This window comes from Taudactylus pleione, unplaced genomic scaffold, assembly GCF_031769625.1.
Source record: "Taudactylus pleione unplaced genomic scaffold, aTauple2 ptg000041l, whole genome shotgun sequence".
NCBI lineage: Eukaryota > Metazoa > Chordata > Amphibia > Anura > Myobatrachidae > Taudactylus > Taudactylus pleione.
The window spans coordinates 54858745-54868960 of NW_028284443.1; the positions used below are offsets into that span (position 1 = coordinate 54858745).

Sequence of the window (10216 nt, forward strand, 5' to 3'; positions counted from 1 at the left end):
AGGCTGTGCGCGGGCAGCGGGAGAAGAGTTAGGGGTAGTGTAGTGTGCCCGGGGACCAGAAGCAGGGTTAGGGGTAGTGTAGCGTAATGTGCATGGGAAGCGAGCAGGGTTAAGGGTGATGTAGTGTAGAGTGTGCGGGCAGCGGGAGCAGGGTTAGAAGTAGTGCAGTGTGTGCGTGGGCAGCAGGCGGAGGGTTAGGGGTAGTGTAATGTAGAGTGTGCGAGCAGCAGAAGCAGGCTTAGGAGTAGTGTAGTGTGTGCAGGCAACGGGAGAAGAGTTAGGAGTAGTATAGTGTAGTGTGTGCAGGGAGCAGAAGCAGGGTTAGGGGTAGGGTAGTGTGTCCAGGGAGGGGGAGCACAGTTAGCGACAGTGTATTGTAGTGTAGAGTGTGCGGGGAGCAGGGTTAGCAGTAGTATAGTGTGTGCAGGCAGTGGGAGAAGAGCTAGGGGTAGTGTAGTGTGCGGGCAGCAGGGTTAGGAGTAGTGTAGTGTGTCCAGGGAGCGGGAGCAGTGTTAGGGGTAGTGTAGTGTGTGTGGGCAGCAGTAGCAGGGTTAGGAGTAATGTAGAGAATGTGCGGGCAGCGGGAGCAGGGTTAGAAGTAGTGTAGAGTGTCCAGGGAGGGGGAGCAGGGTTGGGAGTGGTGTAGTGTGTGCAGGCAGCAAAAGCAGGGTTAGCTAATTGGAAACTTTCAGTAGTTTAATTAGTTATTAGGGGGCTGTCCAAAGCAGTCCAGACAATTTTTTATTTTCTCTCTCTCTCGGAGATGTATTATAGCGGCACTTATCGTGCCGCTATAATGGTTCCTGCTTCACCTCTTTACCGAGGAAGGCCCAGAACAGGCTCCCCAGGTCAATGTTCTGCCCAGCGTACACCAACAACAGGACCCTAACCCTCCTCAACCCTGGCCAGGATCCAACTGGACCATCTCACGTTGGTTTCATCCCAATCGTGCAGGGATGTCTGATTGCATAACCGGACAGACAAACAAACTGACCAATGTATTTACAGCACATACAGATATTGGTATGATGACAGGATACTGGATACAATGTGACGTTCTAGTGCTGAGGCCTCTATTAAAAGACATTGATGACAGTGTAGCCAAACACATGCACATACATAAGTGATCACACAGAACAATTATCTCTATATAAACACATATAATTGCATGTAGTATAAGCTGTGCACATTGCTAGTGTCCCAATAAAGGAAGTGAAAACTGATGATATTGCAATAATTAGACACGGATACTGGGTGGTCCGGTGCAATAAATGCTTGTACAGTAGTTTTCAGCCTTTTTGAAATGTAGCTATCCCATTCTACAGAACTAGGAAGCACACTCACAAAAGTGGCCTGACATTCTTTTGCAGGAATTCAGACTGTGACCTCAGAAGCACCGGGGCATTACTTACAAACTACTGAAAGCAAAGGCTGTCCAAAAAATAAAAAACTTAAGTCTGTTAGTTTTATGACAGTATATATATATGCATGATCAAACATTTGGGGTTTTTTTGTTTAAAGATTATATCAAAATGGATACGATTTTTGTTTAAAACACAACTAAAACTACATTTTTAACATAGTATGTTTCTATTAACTTGATTAGTTTGCTCTGAACCTTTACAAATACGTTTTGATAGTATCAATACTTTTCCATATTCGGTATTGCAGAGATTCCCAACATTTTCACGTTTATCAAATAAGTGTACACTTAGATTTATGCAGATTTTCAGTGTGAACATTTATTTTTTTTTATTTTGGAATTCAGTTCAGTTTCTTTTTCAGTTTTTACAAAGAGGAAAAGTAAAACTAGGATTTTGGTACTTACCAGTAAAATCCCTTTCTCTGATTCCACAGGGGACACTGGAGAACTAGACACTGGGGTATAGACGAGTGGACGAGAGGAGCTGGCACTTTAAATCTTTAAGTGTGAGAGACTCCTCCCCGTCTATCCCCCAGAAGCCCCAGTTAGAGAACTGGAGCCCGAGGAGACGGAACAGAAGTAGAAGACATAACTGAGAGGGAATTGAAACAACAAGGACGGTCAAAGCCGAATAGAAACATACAAAACAACAATGTATGCAACATGTATAAAAAACAAACAAAAAAAAAAAACAAACACAATGGCAGGTAAAGCAGTGCTGGGAGGGTGTCCAGTGTCCCCTGTGGAATCGGAGAAAGGTATTTTCCTGTAAGTACCAAAATCTTATTTTCTCCTTCATCCACCAGGGGACACTGGAGAACAAGACACTGGGAAGTCTTAAAAGTTTTCCTCCCCCGGATGGGAGAGCTCTGAGTAACCTGCAAAACCCTGCGACAGATTCAGAGACTGCAAAGGTCACCACGAACCAAAGTGCGAATCGTGGACCACGAGCATTCACGGAAGAACAAAGTTGTTGAGGTGCTACACAGGCAGCCTAAGAAGAACCCACCACACAAGTGGAATGCTCAGATAGAAAGAAACGGCGAAGCCGGGCACTAGCAACCTACACCTGACGGATGGCCAAATGGATCCATGTGTTAACAGCTGCATAAAAGCCAGCCAAGCACGGTTAGCAGCACCCTAAAGGACATCTCACTTGCGCAATGCTGCAATAGGGCCACCTACATCGAAGAACCTGCACAAAAACACTGAGGGAAGGCTGAGGGCTATACGACAGTGGAACCACAATGGTTGGTTGATGTGATAAACCGAAACCACCTAAGTAGAAGAAGAAGGAAGGTTTTGAACAGAGTTCCGTATGGACAACAGGAAAATTAGATAAGGAAGCAGACAAGAAGGAGAGCTCCCAACTCCTGAAACTGCCTGTCTGATGCCAAAGGCCCATAAAAGGAGCATCCAAAAACTGAGTTTCAATTCCACGTCCTCCAAGTCACGAACAGAGAAAACTGGAGAAACAGCTAAATTAGGGTAAGGTGTAGGCGGGACAACAGAGGCTGTCATAGACGAAACCTCTACAGAAGATTGAATCTGAGCGCTGAATATCGACAATGCCGAGACTTGAACGCTTGAGAGAACAGAGGCGTAATCCAGCATCCAGGTCCCGGGGAAGAAGGAAAGGAGACGGGACGATGGAAACAGTGGTTAGCTAATTGGAAACTTTCAGTAGTTTAATTAGTTATTAGGGGGCTGTCCAAAGCAGTCCAGACAATTTTTTATTTTCTCTCTCTCTCGGAGATGTATTATAACCGGAAATCCCCACTCTTCACACCAGATCACATAAGTACACCAAATGCGATGATAATGAGCAGAAGAAAAAAAAACGGCTTGAGACCCTGAACATAGTGGAAACTACAGAGTCCGGAGCCCCGCCACATCTAAATAGCGGCTTCAACAGCCACTCCATGAAATACCGACGCTATAAGTCAGGGAATACGAACTGACCTAGAAGCAGGAGGACCAGGCGAAACGGAAGTAGCCAGATCGCTGACGAGAATGGTTGGAGAATTGAGAACCAAGCCCAATGGCCAGGTCGGATACAAGGAAACAGTGTCCATTTCTTGCTAGACCCGTTTGAGGACTAGCAGAAGAAGGGGAAAAAGAGCGAAGAGGTACACGAGACCGTACCTCCAACACTGTCAGAATGCCTACTGCCTCTGTATTCGGGAGACCTGGAGCAGTACCGAGGCACTAGAAAACTGTGCCAGGGGCCATGAGATGTATGTCTGGCCTGCCCCCCCTACTGACCAGCAGTTGGTAAACCCCACTTGCTGAAGGTCCCATTCTTCAGGGTGAAGGTGCTGACGACTGAGAAGTCTGCCTCCCAGCTTTCCAATCCTGGAACAACACCCTCAAGATTGCCCAAACATGGGGCTCTGGCCCTGATTCAGAGCCGGACGCTCTGACAGAGCGCTCGCTCTGAATCAGGGTCGTCCTTCTGGATTTTTAGAGTGGCCTCCTGGCCACTCGTATAGCTGTGGGTGACCACCCACAGCTATAGCGAGCGGCCAGGAATATGTTCGCGATGGTCAAGACCATCGGGCTTGCGACGAGACCCTTGTGGTAGGGTCTTGTTGCCGCAAGCCCTGGAGTATTTTCGGCTCAAACAGAGCCGAAAGCACTCCCACTGAAATCACTTGTGATGTCAGTGGGGCCGGCCCAAGACGGTAGGCGTTCCCATGGGGGCGTGCTGTCACTCAACATCAACAGCACGCCCCCTTTGGTACGAGACCCGGAGCGATGGTTTGCCCGTCGCTATACGTCGTGCGCATGCGCACTGGGCCACCATCGAGCCACTTGCGAGCACTCAGCACTTGCGAGCGGGTCTGAATCAGGCCCTCTCTTCTGACAGGATTCGAACAGGCCACCTTCGAAAAAGGAGGTAGCTTCCAGAAGCGCATGAAGATTTCACAGAGTTCCAGCCCATCGATCTGGATCAACGACTCTAGAAGCGACCATCGACCCTGAAAGGGATTGTCCAGAACAACCATTAAACATCCAGAGCATATTAGCCAAGGTGTGTTACTCTGGCAAGAAGAGAAACGGTAAGTGAAAACTATGAACACCTATGTACCTTGGACGGCAATGCGGATATAACTCCCAGGGAGATATAAGCGCACTAAGGGATTGTCAAACCAGAGATCTCCGACAAAGTAATAGGTTATGCATATTAGGTCAGTGCGAAGCTGCATTACTTCCTTCGTTCGGGTTAGGCTTATATATAAAAGGAAGAATTGAATATAGCTCAAAACTTCCAGGGTTTAGAGCTAAACTGATAGGAAGGAGGTACCCTACTGGGACAGATGTCTGCCAGTATAACGTTGAAGGTGTTAGGTCAAGAGCGTGCACAGAGAGCCTGTTACTCTTCTAAAGGGATTTGAGACAAGAGTACCTGCTTAATAAAAAGTGGAGCAAGCCCTTACCTGCGAGCGACCAGTGACCCCCTGGTCTCTTTGTGGACTTAACTGACCTTTGTTCAAAATTGCCAATATTCTCATGCAGGTAGAGTACCAATAGATTCCGTAGCTCGACTGAGACCGTACGTCTTACAACCTGGACTGTAGACTGGAGTAGCGTCAGTTAAAGCCTCGCCCTGTTAAAAACTAGGAGAGTTGTTATTGGAGACATTGGTGGTCATATCAAGGTACCACAGTATATGACGCACATAATGAAAACAGAGTAAAACTAGAATTCTTCATGTGCTCTCATGGGAGGTGGAGAAGAACTCTTAATCTAAAAGAACTGGCTTAGGGGAGAGACCAGACCCTGCAGCCTAGTATTGGGATGGATATAACACATACTCCACACTGAATAATGGAGACCCTCCCCAAAGGAGGGACAGATATATACTCTAATAAATGCGTGGAGAGGACAGAGCAAGCTCACGACAAAACGAGTAGGGGTTTATGCCGAAGCTAATGGCTACGTATTAAAAGGTGTCAGCGTCCAGGTCACCTCGCCGAGCAGGTCACTAACCCAAATAGCAATGAAAGGTGCCATCATGCTGAGACTTTAAAACAACAAACACAGGGAAAGGGGGTGAACTGGACGCTGGTGGGCAGGCCCGTATCATTGGCCACTGATATGCTAACTACCTCTAAAATTATATTTAATTACAAAATACATTTACATTTGAACAGTAATGATAGCATAGTGCATCTGCAATTTCTTTTCTTGTGTATATTTTTCAGAATTCGACTCCTAAGGGGGTGAAAAGGGCTAAAATGTTTCCTCCCCTTGTGCAATGCCCTGCCTGACTGACTCATCAACGCCCAGCCCAAACCCCTTGACCTAGAAATATGAAATTCAGGTACTATATTTCTTCCATGGACGTAGACACCCACTAAACCGGGATTATTCTAAATTCAACACCTTAAGGGGGTGAAATGTAGTAAAATGTTTCCTATCAACTGAGGTGATTAGGTCACAATGCAACATGTCCCAAGTGCTATGGGACTGTAAGCTCATTGTCTGGGTTGAGTGGCGGCTTCAGAGGTGAGGCCGAAGCACAGTCCAATATTCAAATAAGGGAGCCACACCAACTGCCAATGTTTTTTGGCAGCAGTTGGGGGTGACAGTTGGTGTGGCTCCCTTATTTGAATATTGGACTGTGCTGCAGCCTCACCTCTGTAGTCGCCACTGCTAAGGACTAGGTTTTTTACATTTGGATACGTCACTTGCTTTGTATCTGCATTTTTTATTTTTTCAAACATGACAAGTGAGTTTTTGAATCCTGAAGGGGAGATGGTGCCTCTCACCATTGTCTCCATTACAGGAGATGGAGCCCGCCTGTTCCAATTCAAAAAATATGTAGCACACCACCCCTCTTCCAGCCCGACTCTGCCTCACACCTCTCACAGGCATCACTTCTTCCTGTCTCCAAGAAGGCTTCTGCCAATCGTTGTACCAGATACACCCACACTAAAAGGTGGGAGCAACTTCAGGATACGGCAAGGAAATATGCGCCGATTAATCCTACTAGCTCGCTCCTTACAGCAGAGGCATCAAATAAGCTAAGCATTTAAGTTAAGATGGTACGAAGGAAATTAGGCAATTAAAATATCTAAGATCTACCCAGGAGAAACCGGGTACATCAGTGTGTGTCTATAAAATTTATATATATATATATATATATATATATATATATATATGTATATATTATATAGACACACACACAGACATATACACACAGTGTGTCTGGCGTCGGACCTAGAGAAAGGGCACTTTGGCGCATGCGCCGGAAAAGGGGGCGTGCATTTAAGACGCATCCCAGTTTCATCACTTTTGGGGACGTGCCCGGCACTTACGGACATTCCGGGCGGCCCCCAAGCGCTGCTGTGTGCATGGATGATGGGCGCAAATGCCCGACATCCATTCGTCGTCAGTGAACGCTACAATGCAATTTTCCCCACCCGCGTGACACTGCGACCAGAGTGTGTGGACAGCACCTGCAGGCTGTTTGAGCGGGCGCCCCGCTAAAACAGCGTAGCGGAAATGCTATATACACATACGTATACAGGGGTTAGTCTCCCGAATTCAAATATTCCGAAATACGAATTTTTTTTAGCATGACTGAGATAGTGAAACCTTTGCTTTTGATGGTTCAATGTACACAAACTATGTTTAAGGCACAAAAATTTTAAAAATAAAAGTTTAAAATTATCTTCAGGCTGTGTGTATAAGGTGTATATAAATGCATTCTGTGTCTAGATTTGGGTCCCATCCCCAAGATATTTAATTATGGTGTGTGAATATTCCGATATCCAAAATACCCCTGGTCCCGAGTGGGTGCTCACACATCAAATTGATAGAGATCCTAGATGCAGTGCCACATGCAGTGGCTAAACACTGGGCCTGATTCAGACCCGGTTGGGAGCGCTGAGCGCTCGCAAACCGGGTCGATGGTGGCCCAGAGCACATGCGCACGACGGAGCCGGCTCCATCGTGCGCATGTGCGAGACCCGGATAGCGACAGCCAATCCGTCGCTCCGGGTCTCGCACCAAAGGGGGCGTGCTGTCGATGTTGAGTGACAGCACGTCCCCTTTGGTGGGGGGCCGGGGGGGGGCTGCCCAGACGGAGGCACTCCCATGAGAACGCCTACCTTTGGGGGCGGCCCCACTGACGAGAGCTTTCGGCTCTGTTTGAGCCGAAAGCTCTCTGGGGCTTGTGGCCACGAGACCCTACCACAAGGTTCTCGTCGCAAGCCCGATGGCCTTGACCATTGCAACCATCATCCTGGCCGCTCGCATTAGCTGTGGGTGGCAACCCACAGCAATGCGAGCGGCCAGGAGGCCGCTTCATAATAAAAAAAAAAAATACGCCCTGATTCAGAGTGAGCGCTCTGTCAGAGCGTCCGGCTCTGAATCAGGGCCACAGTGCGTAGTTTAGCCACTGCATGTGGCTCTGCATCTAGGATCTCTCTCTCTATACATACATACACACACACACACACACACACACACACACAAACAGTACCATCCATCCAATAGGTAATTGATCATGTACATCTTAATGGACAGCATGGTGCACTGTGGCATTTGTCTACATATCATTTGGCAGAGGCTGGTGCAAGAATAGGGAAATGCGTTCTCAGCAGATCTGACTTTGAACCATCTGTGCTACAGTTGCAATGCATTAATGTCACATGCCATGTAAGGAAATTTTCTTAAATGCACTATGAATCGCCAATTAATTTATAGAAACAATAATGTTTTAATGACAAGACAACATTTTACTAATCATGTCATGTTTTCCCAATGTCCATATAAAATATCCAATAAAATCAGGTTCACCCCATACACATATACTACTACAATGGTACAAGTCTTCACTCCATCATTTTTTGCCTTAGACATGTAACACACAGAGTTAAAATTGCTGGAATATTCATGTACACATGCACGCGTGTACGGACATGCAACCTTCTCTGCCAGTTATCATTTTATGCAGGAACATCAAAAAATGTTAAAGAAAGTGAGTCATGAATATGACAGAAATACAAAATGTAGAAATTCAGGCAACAGCTTTGTATACGGCTACCTCACGGCAAGGCAATACAGGGCACGGCTACCTCACAGCAAAGCAATACAGGGCACGGCTACATCACAGCAAGGCAGTGCCGGGCACAGCTACCTCACAGCCAGGCAGCAAATGGGCATGGCTACCTCACAGCCAGGCAGCAAATGGGCATGGCTACCTCACAGCCAGGCAGCAAATAGGCATGGCTACCTCACAGCCAGGCAGCACTATGAATTATGGCTACCTCACAGCCAGCAGCACTTGGCTACCTTACAGTCAGGCAGCAGCACTGGGTATGGCTATCTCACAGCCAGCAGCTTTGGGTTATGGGTATGGCTAATCACATCTATCAGTACTGGGTATGGCTACCTCAAAGCCAGCAACGTGTCGGATAAGCAATGGGGATAGACACTTGCTGATGTGACAGAAACGTGCTACAGGCTGACAGGAACATCTGTCTGACAGATATATGGCTTTATTTTCAATATCCTTCGCCTATATAGTCTGTCATGTATCTAATCATTCATGTACCACAGTCCAGGTGATAGCACATTTCATTTATAGTGCACATATCCATGCAAAGAGCTGTGTGTCCTGGGCTGCACCATATGTTGCACTATTGGTAACTGGATAACGTGCAATTTTCCTTCGCCCTTGTAAGTCATACTATATATAATCTAATTCCCTAGCATATATATATATATATATATATATATATATATATATATATATATATATATATAAAATCACCTAGCCCCGAAGCTGTTCTCCTCATCTGGCAGCGTTACCCGCCTCTATAGCTGGAGAAACACCCGAGCATACCAATGTCTGCTGTCTGCAGGGACAGCGCTCCCCTCCCCCAGCGCCCTGGCTGAGGAAGAAGTGACACTCAAGCCAGCCGGCGCAGCGCTGGGACAGGGAGCGGCTGACACATGGAAATCCCTGCTACAGAGCTACAGTCACACAGCAGCAGCCAGGCCCGGATCAGCACGCCGCCGCCCGGGGATCATCACCCCGCACACTGAGCAGCAGCTGAGGCCGAGGCCTAGAGATAACACCGGTCTTACCTTATGGCAGATGTTTTGCTAGGTGACAGCGGTGAGGGGACAAGGAGAAGCCGATGCGTGCAGCCTATGGATGCGCTGAGAGTGCAGGAGAAGGCGGATCTGCTGCTGTGCTTGTGTTGCTGTGTGTCAGAGTGAGCCGCCAGGCGTCGGGGTGGAGATCTGTAGAGGGAGGGGCGAGGAAACTTGTCAACTACACTAATCTCTACTACACACACAGGCAGCCTGCCCTGCTGTACATAACAGTACACAATGTGCAACACTGCTGCGCACGGTCACACACACACAGTGCTGAGCATAAACACTCACAACTGAGTGCGCACCACAAATACAGAGCACACAAAGTCGTTCTTAGTACTGAGGGAGCTGCGCCAGTCACTGGATTATAGTTGGACATAATAATAACATATATAAAACATTCATTTTTTTTTTTTTTTTTAATAATCAGTCTCAGATCCTTTAGTGTTAGTATAACACAACACGAGCAACTGTTGTATGCTTTTAACGTATAACGGGACGGATAGCAGTAACTGCAGTACTAGTGTATATATTTATACAGTTTTAGTGAAATTCGATATATATATATATATATATATATATATATATATATATATTATATATACACACACACACACTGAGAAAAACATAATGAGTCAGTTGCTGTCCAGTGGGCATAGGAGTAAGTGCAATCAT

General features: G+C 46.7%; 1 protein-coding gene across 11 annotated transcripts in view; it reads right to left on the reverse strand.

Annotated features, from left to right (window-relative positions):
• Nucleotides 1-9682, reverse strand: part of MBNL2 (muscleblind like splicing regulator 2) — a 154232-nt gene extending 144550 nt beyond the window's left edge. For all 11 annotated transcript variants that reach the window (XM_088458914.1, XM_088458906.1, XM_088458893.1 and 8 more), the window contains exon 1: nucleotides 9527-9682. The gene's annotated coding sequence lies outside the window, so the exon portion shown is untranslated. The remainder of the gene's footprint in view (nucleotides 1-9526) is intronic.
• Nucleotides 9683-10216: the final 534 nt, after the last annotated feature.